This window comes from Megalopta genalis, chromosome 10 (genome assembly GCF_051020955.1).
Source record: "Megalopta genalis isolate 19385.01 chromosome 10, iyMegGena1_principal, whole genome shotgun sequence".
NCBI classification, from domain to species: Eukaryota; Metazoa; Arthropoda; class Insecta; order Hymenoptera; family Halictidae; genus Megalopta; species Megalopta genalis.
In genome coordinates, this window is record NC_135022.1 from 11518532 (window position 1) to 11538432 (window position 19901).

General features: G+C 35.5%; 1 protein-coding gene across 1 annotated transcript in view; it reads right to left on the bottom strand.

The window, feature by feature from the left end:
• Gp150 (leucine-rich repeat domain-containing glycoprotein 150) overlaps window positions 1-19901 on the bottom strand; it is a 36707-nt gene that overhangs the window by 16074 nt on the left and 732 nt on the right. The gene's annotated exons all lie outside the window — the stretch shown is intronic.

Sequence of the window (19901 nt, forward strand, 5' to 3'; positions counted from 1 at the left end):
ATTTAGTCAATAAATTTAGTCAATAAATTTAGTCAATAAATTTAGTCAATAAATTTAGTCAAAAAATTTAGTCAATAAATTTAGTCAATAAATTTAGTCAATAAATTTAGTCAATAAATTTAGTCAATAAATTTGCCTAAAGATCAACAATCTAATTACGATGCTTACTTTACAATTGGTGATTGCGTAATTTGAGAATAACATGTACTGCACGCGTACATTATTAACATCTAGAGGCGTAATCTCATAGTTTTCACTAACTATAAATATTATTCATTGTTCAAATGAAGTTACGATCAAAATTCGCGCAGTACGAACCCATCTGACAATTCGTGATCCAAAAACGCATAGGCATGATTTTAAATTCATCTTTTTCGTAAAATTGTTATCAGTCACGCTTCGTGTTATCTGGTTATAAATGGCGGTGGCTTAAGTACTTCAATAATTGTGTTTACTCTGACGAAGCAAGAACCCAGAAAGAGCCGAAATTATGGCGGTTACATGCAGCATGATAGATGAATCAGCAACCCGTAATTTTTAAGAACCGTGTCGATCGCCAGTGACCGACACCATGCTACTCCTGGAAAATAAGTATTTGGCTAGAAACAATAGCAACGAATTAATTTAAAAAAAAAAAACAAGATTGTTTTAACTTCAAATGCTACGACAGAAATATAAAAGTACTGGCAATTTTAAATTGGACATATATTGAATAAATACGCGACACATAATTAATATTTCTTGGAAAATATAGCGAACAAAGAAAACGATGCTTGAAGAAAAGTATTTGATCTAGCGAGATTCTGGAAAACAGTATTTGGCCATTCAAGTTTGCATATGGAGGCGAAAAATAATTTGCTTTGTGTTCGCGGTATCCAATATTTTAGGACGATTTTACGTATACATATACATATGTATATGACTGTTTTAACGAATGCTAATGCACTCGCAAATGCATGGTAATTGATTGCTTCGCCATTCTGATTCATACTTTCTGCCTTTGTTCTACATTTTTCACAAAGGATTTTCTTTTTCAGAATGAATTCGTTGCTGTTGCTGCTGGCCAAATACTTATTATCAGGGATGGTACTTTCAATTTGGACCATGTCACTCACCCGTGACTGACACACAATTTGAAAAAAATTGTATTCTTTTAATTTTAATTAATAAAATTCAAATAATTTAGAGATCGCGCAAGAATATACCTAAATAATACTTGTTACCGACAAAATTTTAACGAACATTTTTAAAACGCGGGAAGAGAAGACAAACCGAGCATTACGCTTAACGTGTTAATCATCCGAAGCACATTACCAATCGAAAATTTGTAAATAAAATATTTAACGGAATTCTACCTATACTCTAATACGCGGTGTGATACAATTTAAATTTAATTAAATTATCAGGCAAATTCAATTAAATTGTAGAGAAAACTCAATTAAATTATAGCAGAAATTTAATGATAACAATGACATTATATTATCACGTGAGACAAATAAAATAAAAAACGATCGCGTAAATTTTATAATTTTATTTATCACGCCAACCGAGCAGCTACAGATCATGACTACGAAGCTGAAATCCTGCAAACACGTACCAGTCGCACAATGTGCTAATGATGCAGCTGTCATTATCATGATACGCGTTGAAGTGTCAGACTACCGCATTTTATTCGCTATGATAATATATCGGTGAGTCCGGTGCTTTTATTAGAGCGGAAGAGAATACAAGAAGAGTTTTCCGAGCGGTAACAACAACGGGGCAAAATTCAATGTCTATTTTAATCGCGTGACGACAACACCGAATATCATTAGCAACGAAAAGAATGACTTATATTCGAGAGATGCGCACTAAAATTCTCAGTTTCTTGAAACAATCTAATAATAAATTCTAAAAATCTGCCAAACACACAATTATTGTGTTTCATATCTTCTTAAAATGTCCCTTTTTCAAATGCGTCTTGAGTTTCGTAAGTGGTTTAGTAAGTTATTCTTTTGAATTCAAAAACTATACAATGCGAAATTGAGACAAAGGCCACATATAATATTAGACGGGTTCTTTTGTTTCGGTAGAAGCCTATAGTAAACTTGTTTTCAGCAGCCTGCGATGCTTTATAATCCAAGAAAAAGAACTTATTGCAAGTATTCACTAGGAGCAGTGTACATACATCACAAAAATGTACTTTTAAAGTAACATTATCCTTGACGCATAAGCAATAGAACTCAAAAATAGTTGCATAAATGTGATTCTCGCTTTACGATTTATTCTTTTTGATTCTCCATTTTAATTCGTCTAGCTTTTGTGTTAACGATATACAGTGATTATACTTTTAAACAATTGCAATAAACTTAGTTTCATTAACATCATACTTGCATAACAAATTTTCTGTTGAAATTATAAAGGCTCCTTCATAGGAAATGATTCAATGAACTTCGCGGTTCAAAGCCGCATTGTCATCATAATGCTATTAATAATGACATGAATGTTTTAAATGAATTTGGCCTTATCATTTTTAGAAAGCAACACACATACGATATCTTCGGTTAGCTTCCTCCATTCTATGTGGAAAAATACATATACTAAAAATAAGAAATATATATAACATAATGTATAAATAATAAAAAAATATGTACACAAAATATATATAAATATATATAACAAAAATAAATATAATATATTGATATATAAAAAATATATAAATATATATATAACAAAAATAAATATAATATATTGATATATAAAAAATATATAAATATATATATAACAAAAATAAATATAATGTATTAATATATATTATATATATGTATATAATGAAAAACCGTATAAGTACCATTATTTTTAGAATTTCATTCGAACTCTGCTCAACCAAACAATATCGCAGTGAACTATTATCCGTATTGTTTCCAAATATCAGTATAGCATTTTCCAGGAACGAATGTGTCAGGCAGAATATCCGACTGCGGAGTTCGAGGAACCATCGTAAACCGAGGGAAATCCATTTTTCTTTGATCGTGCTGCGCCAGGAATGCCCGCGCAAATAGAAAACATCGGCAGCCTAAATGGAATGCGGTTTAAAGGAGCCAACTCCTGAAGTCGTCAGGTACGCATGTGAATGCCGCTTTAGAAGATGAAAGGTGGCGGGCTTAGGTCGGGGAAGGCACGACTACCAGCTGGGCTCTTTGTTCAATCTTCGAAAAATCTCGGCGGTTCAGGGGCCAGGTAGAGTTACCTGTCTCCAACGCATAGCGCAGGTGGTCCCTTCCTTCTTCAGTTCCATCCCGACTCGGTTAGCACGGGGACAGACCAGTAAGGAGGACCGCTCTGACCCAAAATGGAATCTAGTAAATCTCGGGAACGGCGTCCGCCGGCCACCTTGGCGATCGGCGAGGAATTCAAAGGGACCCGTGTGTCAAAATAGATAAATTAACTTGGAAACGTTGCCCGACTATTATGGGATATTAAGCTTGTCTGGATCCCCTAATGGAATACACTCGAAAGTAACAATGATTTGATGGTTACGATCGGTCACAGAAGCGTTCGTGCACATCTTCGTCCTTAATCATTTCCCCGACAGGACGAGGCAATTTTTGTTTCCCGGATGTCTCAATCCAACTTCGTTCCCAGATTTTGATAACAGAATATTTCGTGGATTCATATTCTGTAGATTATGTGCGAAATCTTCGTCATGATTCTGTGAAAATTGTCCGCATTGAAAGTGCGGACGGAACCTGTACAGACATTTCTTTCTTCCCAGAATTACTTTATTGAGTTGAAATGAATTAATGCAACAGTATTTTCGAGTTCTTTAAAATAGTTTCAGCGTTTTGTTATTTGATCTACTCATTTTTGTCGTAAATGCTTAAAATCCGGAGTTCAGTTACATAGTACAAGATTTCCGAATTTTACTTTTATAATAAACTTCTTTACTCAATATTATCATTATATTGTGGATATTTATTCATTTATGGTGTATGGCAATTTTTTTAAATGCAAGGAAAGGTACAAATCAATCTTAATTGATTGTATTATTTTCGTGCATTCACCACAGTGAATTTGATCGTTGATGAAAGAAATCTTTCCTTCTTCAGGTTTTCATAAAAAAAATCCATGAAAATTATTGTTGTAAAACGATATCAGTGTTATCGCGACTAGAGCTTGATAGTTTTAGTGATAAAATAAAACCTATAATATTTAAAGTGTGAGTTCACGATCTTGTACTTAGTTTATAAAAATATATCGCTATTTAAAATCGGTAAGACTGCGAATTTTATGCATTTGTGTCAAAAATGAATTTAGGCATGTTGTTACATTATAATCAAATTTGTTAAAACTATTATAAGAATGAAGAAATTTTTCTGCAACTCCTCCTTTGTACAATTGAAGCATAAAATTTCTGTTTTGTACAAAGATTCATAATTTAGTCGTAATACGTAACAAAATACGTCAACAACTCTTCTTTGTTTCAGTGACTCATAAAGGAGGTGCGCAGCGTTTAATAATACATTCTACAACAAAGATAAACGGCGAAACTAATGCTGGTAGCGAATATGTTAATTTTAATAGCTCGCTAGTTCAAAAGTTGCTTTATTCGTTAAGCTTAAATGAAGGATTTCTTGATATGTGTATTTATTTACTGTGGAATTAATTATTAATATTTTGCTATTGATATCTATATTTTAGTATTGCACCGATGAAATTTGGACTCGATCTATAATATGGGGAATTATTAATTGAAACAATATTTCTTTGGAATACCTGCATGAGAAATGATTATTTCACTATGTAAACTTCTAAACATAATTATCATCGTCAAAACATATCCACACGGATTAGAGCACCCACTCAAATTATGCATAAAAATTGTATTATACGATTAATAACAGAAACATTTATTTCAAAATTGCTGCTTAAAATTTACTAATAGTATAATACTATTATTATTAGTAGTAGTAGTAGTAGTTATTATTACTATTAGTATAATAGTATTTACTAAAATAGTACTAATTTATTAATAGTATAATATTGTAAAATCAAATAGTATTTTCATCGATACGAAAATAAACGATTGTCTTACACGTGTCACACAGCTAAGGAAATAATTCCTGAAAATATTGTTTCTTCTTTTACACTTGGAAAATCAACAGAACCTTTGGATATTTTATAGACACTAATTCCTTTACGAGGAAGATGTCTGACGCCGTTGCGGATCTAGTCGATCGTGCGATAAAGAAACACGAATTCTGTAAAATTGTCTGCCCCGTTCTTTTCAGAGATCTTTATGGACTATAAAAGGATAAAGGCGTCTAACGATCCCCCTGTTCGACTGTTCGATTTCAACGCGTGAGTTTCGTACGGTCTATATTTAATCCGCTAATTATATGGCTGCCTTCTTTGCTAGGGTCTACGTAATGTTCACGGTAAAATTGATGATCAGCGTTGGCAAAATATGTCGTCATAATATTTATACGTGTTTGGATAGCAGTCGTGGGAATTGATGTTACAATTAGTTCTTCTATTTTTAGCACTGCCGGTCCTTCGAAACGAACGAATATTATTAAAGTAATGAAAAGTCAAACGAGTTGCTTCAACGATGTAAAGTGCGCAAAGAGACATAGATCACTCGCGGCACAGAATGCACATTTAGCTTCATCTTCCAATTTTATATTCGCTTGCTGTTTTTATATTGATTCCTTGGTAGCAACCCTCCGAAATTAAATGACAATAAATCAAAAATTCTTTTGCGCTTATCTCAGAGTTAGAAAACGAAAAGTAATCATTCAAGAATCGCTACCATCGATCGCAAAGTTCCGAAATTTGGCGACGAATTGGAAAAATATAATTTTCTGCAAAGCGTGTAAAAATCTGATTACAATTATGTAACGCGACCACTGCGGCAGCTATTCAATATCGAAACGTTAAGAAATTCAATCCCTCATCGACAAATAGTCATGTTTCTTTCTACTTGGTTTCTCGCATGAGAAACAAAAATATAATATTACTATAGGCGATCTTTAGTACAATAAAAAGCGATAACACCAAGTAATTCTCATAATCGTTCACTATAATTTTATCAAATTACGTCACACTTTATTTCAAGCAACAGAACAATATTACGTAAAAGATTCTGATATTCATCCATTTTTGTTTCACACATTGATGCTACCGATTGTGTTTCACTCACAATTTGAAGAGAAACAAATTCGGCGGTATGTAGAACCCTGAGTTTACAAGGATTATGAAACTCTAATCACTATAAAGACGCGAACGTTTCTTTACTCGATATATAGCTCAACATTTAATTGATTGGCCAGCTTTCAATTTCTTACAAAAATATGGAAGCAATTTATTGCAAGTGCATCTTTACGACCCCGGAAATAATAAATCGAAAACGAACCAGTTTCACTCGAAGCACACGGTGCTACTATTAATTGCAGAAGTGAATCAAATCGTTCAACCGATAACAAGAATTTCTGTGAATTCTGCTTCTCGTTAAAGCGATGTCTACGTTCCATTTCGTGGAAAAGATTCCGTTTGCATGCGTTCGATGTCTATTATAAAGCGATGTCCTTCGAAAAATCGTATCGGCGCGTTCTCCAAGTCGGAATTACACATCGATCCGATCGATTCCCTATTCGACCTGCATGACCGATTCGTCGCACGATGGTTAGCTGATTTCTTGTGAAATCAACCGGCTCGAATGTCAATCTGTACAGGGAAGCATTATTGGTCACCGTCAACATAACGCTGGCACAACATAATCGGCCGCAGTCTAGTGTCAATAACAGTAAGAGTAACGATTTCGCAAATCGGCGTTCATTGCTCTGAAAAAGGTGCGCAAGGTGACCCTTCGCTGATAAAAACCGGAACAAGGATGATTCGCGAGAAAAAGATGGGAAAACGGTCGAGAAGTATCGTGTTGAATTTTTTACCTCTTATCGTCTTTGGCAAGAAATGTTCTTTGCGAGCGTAATCGTTCAAGAAATAATTTCGGCGTTTTGACGGAAGAATTGATGATTAGAGTAGGAATTTGATGCACTCGTGATCAAAGTGAATTATTGCAGTTTAAAATAGTCATAAATATTTTTATATATAGTTTTAACTATTTTAAATAGTTATTATATAATTATTCAAATAATAGAACGATATATCAGTACACTACTTTCGATTAGTTCGAAAATTTTTGCAATTCATGCAGGAAACTTTTAGTTTGCACGAAGCTTCGCAGTGTATTAATGGTGTTCCAGAAAAGTATTAGTAAAGTCATGAATGTTGCTGTTCTGTTGCCAAATTTAAAATAATACACCTTTAAAATAATCAATCATTAAAATAATCCTTGTTTGAAGATTATGAGAATAATTAAACGACACGACAAGATATAAATTATGAACACAGAACTTCCTTCTACGCTTAAACCCCTTGAATTCTATTTTGAAATTCTTTTAACGTCTGTAGTCTTGTTATACTGCTGCATAAAAACCGCGATTTAATTATAACAGTAGACGTTCGACTCATTTAAGCACAACCAGCTTATTCCTCATGCAAAATAACAGTTCTTTACTTCGACTGCAACAAATAGAAGGTAAATAAACATCTGTTTTCATTTTTAGCATTTTTAATAAATTAAGAATAATCTACTTTTATACTACTTTTATGCATGAAAACCGCAAGCCTAATTATGACAGTTTTGTAATCTTTGTATCGCAAATTGTAACAAGACAAGAATGAACCAAAAATAATAACGAATATTAATGGATTCTTTCAGTTAACATTGGTCGTGCAATAATCTTGATTTCGTTTAATGTTCAACGAGTGAATGGAGTAATATTGTTGAATCATTGACACACTCTCTTTATCCTCCACCGACGATACGAAGTATGATTTTTGCAACACTAATCTGTCGCCGTCTCCGTTCCTTCCGATCGTTAAACGAAACGTTCTCGTTTCGTCGCATACATGTTTTTGTATCGTAATTGTCGCTTACGCAATGCGACACCGTGTCGATAGAATTAATTGCGTCACATGCAACAAGTTTTCTGCACTCGAACCTTTCCAACTCATCCTCCCGTGTTATTCCGATTGGTTTATCGAGATCGCGATAATTAAGCGTTCGTTTCCCGTCGAAAAGTGTGACTGCACTGGTGCCTGTTAACGTATCGCGATAAAATTTGCGGGATAATTAGTGACACCGATTTCTTCGCCCTAATTGTGCCGCAGCGGAAATTAAGACTGCGCGTCTAATCGGTCGTACAACAGCAAAAGCGTGCAATTTCGTTCTACCAGTTGTTTATTTATTAAATTATCGTGCATTCGTATATAGAAAAACCATATATTGAAATGAAATATCGTGTACGATCGAACGATGAGGTATATTTATTTCGAAATTCTGTCAAATTGAAATTTTTTTAAATTACAGTGTAGCTATAAAAAGTTTAGTCACTCAAAGAATTACCGTAGAAATTTATTTTTCAGTTTGAATAGACTCGAATATATTGAGATGAACATATTAACGTTGATTATAATAAATAATCTGCATTTGTATTGACAAGATAGATATAGACTTTAAGGGTAAAACAAAAGCAATAACAGATTGTTCTTAAGTGGGGAGTTAATGAAATATACAATACATTAAGTAGAATGTAGCTTGTTATTAAAAATAATATGCATTCGTGTTGCAAGTATGCTGATTTATAATTGCAAGTATGAATTGGCGCGAAGTATGAATTAAAAAAAAGCTGGAGAGCCATTGTTTTATCGTTAACTCTGAATATTTTGGATTATCGTGCACTTCTGTTCGCTTCATTTTTGTTCCACGTGTATGGATGATGTGTTTTAAACTTCGAGTAACCCTTTCGCCAGCACACCATTACCTCTATTTTATCAGAGAACATAGGTTCCGTTATCATCTCTCCTTATCGACCTGTTTATCTTGTATATGCTGATAACATATTTGCTTTGTCTGAGACTACGGCGTTGCTCTTTACGCCTTTGTATCTCGTGTTTGGTGCTCTAACACGCGCGCATAAACACGCATTCTACCTTTTTGCATAGTTATCAGGATTTTGAAAGACCTGCGGTTGCGGTGTTGGAGTGCTTCTACTCGCGGAAACTTAGATTTTTAGTAACGCGATACGATGCAGTATAGCGCGATACCGACTACCGAGAAGTCGGCGATTATGTTTGTCGATGTGTGCACGTGTAAAGACGCTCGTTCGTATGAATCTCAATTGAGTTTCCTTATTGCTCGAAAATGCGTAATCAAAAAATTATGAACCCGTCACGATCGCAAACAAGGACGAAATATTTTCAAGTATTTCCGATTACCGAGATAAGGAATTTCACATCTCCATTTTCCGTTTTGGAAAAATTTCTTGTGCAAATGTGCACGTGGATAACGGTGTATGCATTGGTGATGAAACGTACGAAGAATTTTTAACACCGATCCGACGGTTCAGCGCACGAGACTGCGAACAAGGGGCCTCCGATCTGCGCGATTAGTAATTACTAAATTACGTTAACGAGCACCGTTCGTTACATTGTAATCATGTCAGAATTATGGTCGTTTTCATTTGGTCTCTATTCGAATGTCAACTCACTGTTTAAACCATGAATTAAGAAATTTTTCTATTGAGTTGAAGTTTCCACAGTTAACAATGCTAATAATTTTGAATGTAATACAGAGTCACAAGAACTCGAATTAATACTAATTTGTGAGATGATAAATTATTGAACGATATTTTTAATGTTTGCGGATGTTTACGCAAAATGAAAATTTGCTGAGCCTGTTATATAAGAGACAGAAATAGAACAAAAAAATAAACCTTTCTCTTGAATAAATTTAACAAATCAAAAGTAATATAACAATATTTTTAAATTCTTATCATGTCTTTGCGATTTTGTATCTTATCTATTCGCTTTTGTTATAAATATATGAAATCCGTACTCTTCGAACAATCCAGAACTTCAAAAAAACCCGTACGTCTTCTAAAAAAATTTACGTCAGATTGTTGACCTTTCAACAGTTTATAACAAGATCGAAGAGAATAAGATATGGTCAGATTACACGATCGATAGATCACAATGACGAGCGGCTACGTGCCCGATTGAATCGAGGATATAAATTCAATCAATTACTGTTTTACTGCGATATGTTCAGAAGTACCTATAGATCTGATGCCTCGAATTAAATAAAAATCGCGAATTGCTTGAACGCTTCATAAATAGAATATTTAACATTTTATTTATTAAAATATATGTACCTCGCGAAGAGCACCACGTCTGTAGGCCCTTAGATATTTTTAAGTGCGTCGGTTCATGTGCAATTAACAATCGCGTCGGTTCATGTGCAATTAACAATCGCATCGGTTCATGTGCAATTAACAATCGCATCGGTTCATGTGCAACTAACAATCGCATCGGTTCATGTGCAATTAACAAACGCATCAATTAACAATTGCATCATTTTTCAAATGGAAATGCATGTTTTCATTGCAAAGATGGATTGCTCTGTTCATTCTGCGTGAAAAAATATTCGGATATCATAGCAAAAAAATAATTAGTTCCCGAGATATTTTCAAAAAATATCTTTATTGAAGAAGATGCTCAAACGCTTCTCCATTTATTCGTTAAATAAATATATTCTGTCATTTTACTAAATGAATACATTCTGTTAAATAGAGATTTATTTATTAAATAAACCTATCAGAGAACTAAAATAGACTTAATTAAGAGGAAAGCAAGTAAACAGTATTTTTTATTATAAATTTACCTGATTCTCATAGTAATTTGAATGTGTGTGCAGTGTAAAAGAAAATAATGATTTTTTTACACATAAACATAGTTGTTTATACCTGGAATCTAATTTTGACGTCAGTGCAATTATGTACTTCTATCCTCTTTTATCGACGACAGGATACAATGATTACGCAAAAAGGATAGATTATTACAAATTCCTTGTTAATAGTTCTGCAATCACGAATAGGACATTGTGACAATGGCACGCTGAAAAGAAATTTAAACGATTTTTTAACGAAAGAAATACCTGACATACTGCGAATATTTTACATGAAAATAATAGTTGCGTCTCGAAAGGATCTTTCATACTAATGGAAACGCGAAACAATTGCAGCGAATTATTTATAACCGGTTGTGCAAGTATGTTAACAGAGATCTACGCGAGTTTTTGCCGCATAGATCGGATATTTTTTCAATCGAAACAATTTATTTTCTTTAAAGTTAAACAGGTCGAAGTTTATGAGCAACACGTGTGGTATCGTGTGCTTGTTTCCTGTACATGTAAATGCTGCCAGAAGGCTAATATCTTGCGGTGATTTCCAAGAAGAACCGCTTTTTAGCATCGAACGGTTTTAAAATAGCGGGGCAAGAGTGCCGCAAAAAACATCCGTCTCCTTAGACACAGATGGTGTCATGAAATCGAGTGTTTCGTACAACAGTGTCAATTCTGCTACATGCCTTCTCCTACACGTCGAATTCCTTTATCTATAAATTTCATGCTCAACGCATCATCTAAAATGATTTTCCTTAACAATCTAACCACTCGATTGGTATCGATATTTGCTCACATTCAATAAAATCGAAAGACAATAGCGAAAGATATAATTTAACAGAATAATTTGACTCCCAACACAACATTTATCCGCCTACTTTATTTTCTCTTTTCTTTTACTTTCTATAATTTTACATTAAGTTTTGGTGTTGTTACAGATACTTAGCCTCCACTATTAAACTTCCTGTTCGCAACACTAAATTTAAATACAACTGTACTTGTATAATATTTATATAAAATGTATAATACTATGTATATTATTATTATATACAAAATATGTATACATATAAAATATATAATATAATATAGTATACACGTAACACATGTATAAAATAATAATAATATAGCTCAACTGTAAACTGGTTTCGGTTTTATTCTTAAAAACTGTTTTACTTTGTAACATTATCGCTGTGTTTTCCACAGATCTATTTGGCCTACTCGTATCTTTAATCATTTAATTCCTAATTATTTTTTAACTATTTAGTAAGCGACATTAACTTAAATTTTCATATGTTTCATTAAGATATATACAAAAACTAGCCTACAAACGATATCATAAAAAACATATTGTACAAAATCGTTCAATAAAATAATAAACGATTCCAATCATACTCGGTTATATTTTTGTCAAAATGTGCGAGTGTTAAGTACTAATTCGACTCCGTAACATTTTTTTACCTAACATGCAAATTTTGTTAATGAAATTTCTCATTTTATAAAATTGCAAGAGAGAATAATCAATGACATTGATATATTGACGACTACGTCTCCTTTTGTCAACATTTTCAATGCATAACTCGTCGACAATCGCGTCTGGATTCCAATTAGAATAAGTGTGTACTGCGTTACTATTTCTCACTGAGCACATTCTGTCGCAGCGTTTGATAAGCACGTACCGACGCGTACTTCGAACCCAATCAGATGATGAATTTTCACCGTTCATTGTGGGGAATCGAACCGAAGTTTTAATAAAGGAAGGATAACAATGGAAGCGGAATACTTGTTATTCATTCGTCATCGCTTTATCAATTGTTTCACAAAAATCGCTCGAAGAAGTCCGAATTGCTCGCTTATCAAACGTCGCATCGCTACCGACATTAATCATTCCGTGTCTCTTGCACGAAATGGAAGGCAAGTTTAAATATCGAATATATACAGGTCGTGTTAAGGATGACATTCGAACTCTATATCGTCACTTACGTTGCGATAAGCAACACCAGGACCACTGTTTATCGATATTTAGCAAACTTCTTTTTGTGCTTGCATCGTGTTTATTTTTTAATAAAAAAACTCTTTTATTTTGTTTACTCTTGAACAAAGAACTCTTTTATTCTGTTTGTATTTGAAGAAGTAACGCTTTTATTTTATTTATTCTTTCATGAAAAAAACTTTCATTTCGTTTATTCTTTACAGCGTGTAGTTTTTTCCCAATGGACTATAAAGGTAACACAAATTATAGTTACGTTTGTTACGCAATGTCTTTTATGTATTGGTTTATCATAACAAAATGTTAACTAAAATAATACAAAATTATGAAATACAATTAGTACACAAGATGATGTGCTAATTATAATATTCTGCGAGGCAATTTCTGTTGGTTGTGAAGCAAAGATAAACATTGCACATAGTACATATATTATACGTCCTAGTTTCTATGCAGCGTGTAGCACGATTTGCATATCTTTCCATTCTTTTCGTTTTTTGCATGTTGTGTGCTGTGGGCAAATTGCGTTTTGTACCAAAAATAACCAATAATTAAATACGACAATTACCAGTTTTAAAATGGGGAAAAATGTTTCCCTTGGTCGTGAAGGGGTTAAAAGGAGTGGTCGTGTGAACGAGCAACCGAATACGAAAGTAATGTGTTACTTCTCGAATGAACGCTAAATTTTGGCGAAACAACTACTGCAATCGCTGTTTAGCCTGCACATCCGTATTTTCGTGCACTCGAAAGCACTTCGAGGAACTTTCTATCCGATACGAATCGATTTGCTGCGCGACGATTTCCCCTAATTCCACGCTCGCCACTGTGCGTCGCACGAAAAATTCTGCTTTCCACGATCGACGTGCATCGTGCTCGTAGCTCGGAGAAAAAGTAGAGGGAAGGGAAAAAAGAAGATAATCGAAGCATCTGGCGAACCGGCTCTTCCACTCGGTATTTATTCATTCAGGGGCCGGGAGCGATCGTTTCTGATCTCGAGTGGGAATATCAGGACGGGAATGAAATTATGGTGTACCGAATAGGCCGATTTTGACCGATCCCTCTCGGGGCGAGCGTGTCCGTCACGCTCGGATATCGTTTTGTAACCTCCATAATGCATAACTATCGAGTGCCTTAAATCGCGGCGAGTTTATAAATAAAGTTGTCCACATTCAGAATCGGCAAACAGGAAATCCACGTGGATCGTACTTTTTTCCCCTACCAAAAAGTATAATTTGTTTCCGCGTGTGTCACACTTTTCCTTTTATCGCCAGGTGTAATCTGAATTGAACTTCTGGTCAAACCCTTTCACATGCCATGCTTAATAAATTAATTTCGACGCCCTCGTTTGTTGGTATGTTCGAAACAATTTGTGATTGAGCTCTTCTGTTTAATCGGCTCGGCTCTAATATCATTCCCGAAACTCTAATCTTATTTACAGTATACAGTAAATTTATACTCAATTTACTATTATTTCATTTGAATGTACAATGTGTAATACGCGTGATGAAAACAAATAAACCAAATATTAATCTTTCGAGATTTGAATCAACAAAGATCCCGGGATCTATCATTTTATAACTAGACCTAACGCAATTGCGGCACAGTAAATTCTCTCCAATTGTCCTTCATCTTGTAAACGAAAACAATTTGGGAATTCGAGTCTTGCGGCTCGTTTTCTATAGTTGCAAATTGTCCATTTCTGTTTGCAAGCTGAATTTACTGTACGTGTAAACGAGATATTATAGCATTTTCATTTCTTTGTAACTTCGTTCCTGCCAATTTGTATCGGTATTTGTTGAGCTACGGCGCTACATTCGATCAATTATATGACATCACGACAAGTTCATCGTCTTCGAGAATGAGTCATCATTAAAATCCTAGAACGTTATTTACATGAGATCGCACATTCGTAACGTTGCATATCTCACAAACAGAAGCAGCAAGAACGAAAGCAAAATAGAAATAGAAACGTGCCAAGGCATAATGCGACATCGATGCAAGATCTCGAAGAATCAACGATTCGCAACTGACGGAATCCTTCGCGTCCAATGGAAAATGGTCGACCGGCGCCATTAATCTCGCCGTTCGTATCGATAAGTCATCGCGTGGACACCACCATTTTCGTCTTTTTTCGAAAGAGAGAGCTTTTATACTCCGTCATAACATTATTATCTATACAGAGATAAAAAGTCACGACGTTCGTACTGTTAAAATATACGCGTTTTTATTGTCTGCTCGGAAGATGTTTCATTCAATTTCGAGAACCTTCTCTCGAAAATATGATTCTCCTCGATCGTGCAAAACTTGTCTTCGATATGGTATAGTTACGATGCCGCATATTTTTTCGCCTCTAAATACAAAAACACGTACATATTTGCAGGTGGAAGTACGTTTTGCTCGTGCGTTCGATAAAGCGGCAGTGTCGCCAGTATTTTTAACGTCTGATCGACTGATTAAGAATCGATCTACAGATTATTTTATTTTTCTCGAGATAGCCAACAAAACATGTTGGACAGGAATGCAAGACTTACCGATACAAGACTTACACGCTTTCTTTTGTAATCGGATGGAAGTTGTTAACTGATTCTTCGTTCTCGGAGCTAAAAAGACGTTCGATGTTTTCTTCGCCCATCGACCGCATGGGAATCTATGCGGTCTCTCGTTATCTATGTAAATTCAAATGAGCTCTTTCTCGACGAAGACGCGCCTCGCGAAAACGTAAATAAAATCACCGACTTTACGAAAGTTTTTGTACTTGGATTTTTAGTACTACGACGATCTAGCAGCTAATTTCGATGCATTCGATGAAAATGAGTTCCATGTGCGTTTCGAAAGCTTCGGCGTCGCGAGCGTGAGTAGAATGAATTTGAAAAGACTAACCAAAAACAACTTCAAATGTCACTGTGTCACGTGTTGCTAGCAGATGCAGTTCGGCGGTTCTCCGACTCTAACTGTCATTCTGCGTGGTGCAACCGCTTTCATAATAGTTCGCACCGATGTAGGAGCTTGTGCTGGGTTCCGGAGCTCCTCCCGTGCAAAAATAGATCATTCAAATGGACACTGACCTTGCGATTGCGCAACGAAACGGACCGGCGCAAGAATGCGAAATATTATTAAAGACACAAAGCTTTCCGGCCGCCTCGATTACTGCGGAGCCAACAGGTAGCAGATCTCATTACAAGTGAGCTACAGCGGTGTGCACGATTATTCAGAAAATAACTTTTCCATTGTTGCTGATATCTAAACGAAAAGCTAAGTTTTATGTTCTAAGTTCTTATGTTTTAAGTTCTGATATCTAAACTTAACAAAACATCGTATTTTTGATCTTTTTATTATCTCCCGTATGGAAATACACCAATATAATGTTTCGTTAAGTTCTTTTCGAATATACAGGGTGTTTCAGTTAAGGGAGATCACCTGCAGTGCTGTGAATAATTGTAAACTCGAGGTAACTTCTACATCTTTACTGATATTTTTACCACTAAACACACCAAGCCAGTCAAAAGAGGACCGGTTTTATATTATTAAATTTGAAGTTGCTGAAATTGTGAAGATCCTCTCAAAAAAAGATCGAGTAAATTTCTCAATCCAAGCATGCATTGTACTTAGAAGTTGTGGAGAGTCTAAATAAATTCGGTCTTATCATTCTTACAGAGCAACACGCATTCGTCACTTTAAATGCTCGGTAGATCTAGTGTTAAACAAAAACCAAAATAGCTACATTTGTACATTTCTGTTATCTATTAATTGCAATATAGAAATATACAAATATGGTGTTTCATTAAGTTTTCTGTATAAATACCACAAAAAGTGAAAAAGTTATTTTCAGTCTATAATTATTCACGCCACTGTATTTATCTTCGAAAGAACTTCGATCCATCTAGACTTTCGACATGGATCAAAGAAACGCTGGTCTCCGTGAAACGTCTTAAGAACAGTTTCTAATTTGTCTGAACTATCATCAAAATGAACGCGCTATAAACTCGCATTTCTTTGTGTCGATAAAATGGTTATTGCCCTCTAAAAACGTTAACCATTAGTTAGTAATGATCCGATCGAATTGGACCTGTTACTTTTTGTACCTGTAACGGAGATAGCTCCAATGTTTAACTGGCATTTTAATGTATACTCGGTGGTGTAAAAGCTTATTAACACGAATGCAGATTGTTCGGAAACTTGTGCTTACTGCAACAGCTCGGTCATCAACGTCATTTCGAAAATGTACCAATTTGTTTAATACTTCAAATGTATGGTCCATCTGTCAAAGAAAGAACTTCATCTTTATAAAAAGTAAAAGTTTGAAATAAAAATGTGAAACAGAAATAGAACAGTGATAAAATAAAGATGAAGCTAACACGAATCAATAACAGACACAAAGAAGACGAGGATAAAAATTGTTTCACGTTGTTAATTTTATAATCCTACGATGTTATAACCTCGTTCGCAATTTGTCGATTGGGAAGCACAAAAGCAACGCAAAACGTGATGCTTATTGTACAATAAAATTGTACTTAATGTATTGTAGAAATAAAAACAGCACGTAACACGTCACGATGCGTAAAGAAACGTTTGTAATACACCTTGAACGTCGTATTTTCAGTGAATTTATCGGAAGCTAACGTGACAAGTACCATTATGTAGATTGATTACACTGCGATCGTACGTACAATGTGTTGCACGAACAGAAATATCCTATAGAATGCGTAAGTCGTTACTTCGTAGACACCCTGTACGCCGAGAAATTATAGTGGTGACGACAGAATCTGTGTACGGCTTACGCGTACACTCCTGGCTTTTATTAATATTAATGCTCGTGTATTGTAACCACGCAAACCACACTCAACACCGAGATTTAAATGATATGCACAATGTCGTACACATGGCCGGCATCTAATTTGTTGCATCTAATGCATTCGATCGCTTGTTCCATAAATTGAGTCTGCTTTCTTAATCTTACGATTAAAAGCAGAACTGTTTTTATAATTAAAAATAAAGCAGAACATTGTTTTTATAATTTCAATCACGCCACTTAACACGTAGGTCTCGTTTGACGTTGCTGTTCAGAAAAAGTTATTGCATTTTTTTACGATTCGAACTAACGTTTGGTGCTGAGATCTTGGAGGAGAAAAAAAACAACTTATGCACATAAAATATGTCGAACCGTTGCAGAGAAAATTGCCATTTGGGCATCAACGACCGAGGAAGAAAGAAATTACAATGAGTATACTGAAATGCTGTTAAAAAGTATGCTAGTTTCATTAATTTTATACATGTATAACTCTAATTGTATGTATTAGAGAAAATACGTTAGATACCAAGAGCCAGAACGATCAAGTCATTGCGTTGTGTCAATAAGCCTTTCTTTTCTTTTAAATGTTGCCGCTATTGTGCTTTAAAAGCAACCGCGTTAAGTTATCAGCGTGAGACATATTGCATAATAAAGTTGACGTTTAATAACGACACAATAAAGTAGTCGAAAAGACTAGCATAACCTACGATTCAACTGATTACTCCGAATTTATTCTTACTTCGTAAATCGCAGATAAGAGCCATAAGTGAGTACCATACAATCTTCGATTCGAGGAACTGAAATTACCGTAACGTTTCATTTTTATTCGATAATAAACAACATTAACGACTGTTGCATCGAGCTCGACACTTCTCAGATGCTTCCCTTTTGATCCCCCCAAGTAACTTGAAATCTAGATCGAGGCTCTTACATTATATTCCACGAAATATCAAATCAGAGATAAAAGGTAGGTCGAGCCGCGCGCAATCGGCAGTGACTCAAAAAAAACATTTCCTGATTAGATCGGATTTCTAAAAATTTTTGGCGACTGTCGGATCCCGCTTGATGGTAACGATCTCTAAGCAGGCATTAAAAACAAGTACTAACAGTATTATAATCGACGTTTTATTAGAAACATGGCAGACCCAAGAAATTCTGTGTTACGATGCTGCATCGGTGATTTAGCTAAATCAGCGATTAAATTAATTTTCTTCGAGACGGACTCGAAAGAAAATCTAGTGCGCGTATCGTGCGCATTCGTCGCGTGAGTGAAACACAATGCATAATTATATTTGTAATTTTAGGCTCATCTTCCGGTCACGCATTTCTCGTTTTTGCAACGCAAACGTAAATACGTTTAATAAATTATAAATATAATATAAATATAACCGTTATATAAATTATAACCGTTTCACCGAGCAACCTCAGTTTTTCCTTTTAATTTGCATTAATTGTGCAGCACCTCGAAACCTGTTCGCGAACTCCAAAATCGTCGGCGCCCTTCGAAATTGAAATGGTGGCACGCGTGCATTTTTCGATACCGTCGCGGTCGTCGGATGGCTCGATTCGTGCGCGCAATATTTTCGTATCAATTTACTGGACGTATCGCGAGCATTTTTCGAGCCATCCTTTTCGCGTTATTTATCGTCGTCATAGTTTCGCAGTCAGCGCCAGCGAGGACGCGAAATGCAAGTTAATCTGCAACTGCTGATAAGCGCTCAAAGGTAATACGATAGACCAACCGTGCGCGTCTGTGGCTTGCGTCTTATAATACATGCATATACACAACGACTCGATTGTTACGGACGCTTAAAATATTTCGCTGCCAATTTTTCCGTCTTTCTTACGACCAGAATCGTTGCACGCGAACACAACGTAACCACAGCCGTGCCCCGCGACTTCTTACCGACTTCGAGCGCCGATTGCGGACCACACACGATTCATCGGCGTCGGAGAAACCGGACAAGAAATACGTATTCCTAAATTCGATGCTAAGCGGAAAAAATTGTAAATCGCGTTCATGCAAATGTTCTTCGTCGCAAGACCGCGATTACGGGAATCCATTTTGCCCGGGTGAACGATATTTAAATGCCAGTTATCGCGAGTCCTCGGCATCTCGCCTAGAAACGAACCAGTTCGAACAATACATTTTTACTCGAAATTCAGAAGGAAACGCGCACCGTGCGCGTTCTCTCCGTGATCGTGTTCACTCAGTCCCGCGACTAACCTCGGGGATAAGCGAGGCATACTAATGCCGCTTTCCACAAAAGAAATGCGCAAGGTGAAATAAAATGCCTGGCCGATGAGCCAGCCATGTTCGGGACGCGACGACGTTCGCCGGATTC